We start from the raw sequence: 3,205 nt of genomic DNA on the forward strand, positions 1-3,205 counted from the left end.
GGCACATAACAACATCAACAACAACATCTCCCCTTCATCTATTGTGACTATTTTGACATTGCCTTTTGGCCAAGTGGTGAGGATTTTTGTTTTCTTAAAGTTAAGATGTAATCCGCATTGCAGGTTGTAGCCTTTAATTTGTTGTAGCAAGTGTTTCCAGTCCTCTTCACTTTTAACAAGCAAGGTTGTGTCACCTGCATAACACAGGTTGTTGATGAGTCTTTCTCTGATTCTTTTGTCAGATTGTTCTTCATATAATTAATTCAGTTTCTGAGATGATCTGCGCACAAATGAGTAGATAATGTAGAAAAGATACAGCCCTGACACATATTTTTTTCGTAATTTTAAACCATGTGGTGTTCCCTTGTTCTGTTTGTGCCACAATTTCTAGATCTAGGCATAGGTTTTGTATGAACAAAATTAAGTTTCTGGGATTCTTATTCTTCTCAATGTCAGCTGCAAATTGTTATGATCCACACAGAGAAATATATTTGTATAAGCTGTAAAACACAAATAGACCTCCTTCTGGTACTCTCTGCTTTAAGCTAAGATGCATTTGACATCTATAATTATCAGGCTTTATTAATTTAATTAAATTTACTAATTTTAGAAGAATATTATTTTAAAGACACAACAATCATTTGTCTATTTGCTGCATTGAACAACTTGGAGTTGCTGTGATGCTGAACACTATTACTCATGTCAAATATTAAAATGGTTACCCACTATGTAGAGTGGCTGGATGAGCTTCCAGATTGATTCATGTTGGGAAGCAGGAGTGGCATCCACTTCCTAAACTAGATGCCTCTGAAAACTCTATAAATCTCTTACAAGTTTACAGAAATGATGTGAATTATAGAACAGGTTTCAGGTCTTTTGTGCAAAACTTATTCAGAGTTACATTCGACTTGACAACACTTATCCACTGCTAAATGAGACTAGAGCTATTACATCTGGAGGAACATTCTTCACTTTGCACTCCACTGTTTGTCAATTTGATGTATGAGGTAACCTGAGTTTGCTGTGATTCTGAACCTTGTGCCATGGGGATATCACATACCAGAATGGTTTCCCATTTGCACAGTATTTGGTGGAGCTCCCAGCTGTAAAGCAGGTTAGGAAACAGGACTGGCATCCGCTTCCTAAACCACATTACTCGGAAAACTCTCTGAACTTGGGAAAACAACAATAGCTATGGAAAGGCATTAGGTCTTTTGTTCATAGAGTCGCTATAAGTCAACCTTGACTCAATGGCAATCAACAACAACAACAAAAATGATCAGGATAATTCTTTCACTTGGAAATATATTTTTAAATTTCCCTCAGGTATGTACAAGGCTTAACACAGCAACTTTTGTTTTTAAAACCCATTGCATACGCATGTTCAAGGAACTGGAGTTAGAAAACAAAATGGAAGGATTCTTTCGGCACTCCTCAAGCTAAAATAACTGAGAAACAAATTCAAGCATTGAGTTGTAAAACTGAAGGATGTCATGGGAAAAATCATGAACGATCCTGAAAACCTTAAAAGAAGTGGAAGGCACATTCTTAGTCACTATACCATATGTCTAAAACATATCATTTGTACCTTATCATATGCTATGGAAAACATGATGAAGGAAGAAGTGCATGCTGCACTAAAAGCATTGGCAAAAAAGAATGTCCCAGGATTTGATAGGATACCAATCTGCATGCTTCAACAAACAAGTGCAGCCCTTGATTTGCCCAGGAATCTATGGCAAGAAATTTGAAAGATAACTACCCGTTCAACAGACTGGAAAAGATTTACACTTTTTCCCATTGCCCCAAAAGTTTATCCAATAGAATATGGGAATTATAGAACAATACTATTAATATTGCATGCAATTAAAACCTTACTGAAGATTATTTAAAAATGGCTAGGATAGTATGTCAATGTAGAACTTCTAGTTCAGGCTGGATTTAAAACAGACTGCAGCACCAGTTATATCATTGCTTATGTCAGACAGATCTTTGCTGAAAGCAGAGAGTACCAGAAGAATTTATACTTGAGTGTTATAGACTATGCAAAGACTATAAGGAACAGAACACTCAATTGTGCTCACTTGAAATGTACCTAGACCAACATGTGGTTCTCGCAACAGAATCACCTACAATAAGTTTTAAAATCAAGAAGGGTGTCCATCAAGGCTTTACCATTTATCCATACCTGTTCAGTCTTATGCCAAGCAAAGTATTTGAGAAATTGGACTTTATGAAGAAGAATGTGTCATCAGGATCTGAGGAAGACTCATCAATAAACCTGTGATAAACAGATGACATAGCCCTGCTTTTAAAAGTGCGGGGGAACTTAAAAGACTTGCTGAAGAAAATCAAGGATGACTGTCTTCAGTATGAATTTCAACATCAAGATAATAAAAATTCTCACTTTGGGATAAATATGCAACATCATCATGGATGGAATAAAGATAGGAATTGTCAATAATTTTGTATTACTTGGAACCACAATCAACAATCTCGGTAGCAGCAGTCAAGAAATCAAAAGATATGTTGCATTAGGAAAATATATACTCAGAGATCTCTTCAAAGCCCTGAAGAGCCAGGATGTTAGTTTCAAGACTAAGGTGCATCCAAGTCATTGTCTTTTCTTTTTTTAAAAAAAAAATTATTATTAATTTCAAAGAAAATTTGCAGAGATTTTGGATTTCCATTCAATCCTTGTTGCAATTTTCTCACCTCCCAACCCTCCCCCCAGTACACTACCCTCTTGGAAAAGTAAAAGAAAAATCCTCTCATTGTTTTACAAACCCTCCCCCAGGTCCACTCCACTATGCAGCCTTCGTTCTGGACTCCTGTCATGACAAAAATACCTAATCACATATCCCTTTTAAACAGTTTTCTCCCTTATCTGTTTCAATGCAGTATACATTGTTGGCAGCAGGTCCAAATATAGGTTTCACATGAGCACAGTCAGGTGTCCTGGGATTCTCATTCTTCTCAAGTTTAGCTGCAATTTGTTGTACACTTAAGTACATTTATATACAAGTTTTTATGTTGTTGTTGTTGTTGTTATGTGCAGTCGAGTCGCCCGTGACTCATAGCGACCCTATGTACAACAGCCCTAAATTCTGCTCTGTCCTGTGCCAACCGCACTGTCTCTGACACTCCCAACCCAATTATTCCAGTCACTGAATCAATCCACCTCATAGAGGGCCTTCCTCTCCTG

This window comes from Elephantulus edwardii, unplaced genomic scaffold (assembly GCF_000299155.1).
Source record: "Elephantulus edwardii isolate Elephantulus edwardi_28Jun2011 unplaced genomic scaffold, EleEdw1.0 scaffold00019, whole genome shotgun sequence".
NCBI classification, from domain to species: Eukaryota; Metazoa; Chordata; class Mammalia; order Macroscelidea; family Macroscelididae; genus Elephantulus; species Elephantulus edwardii.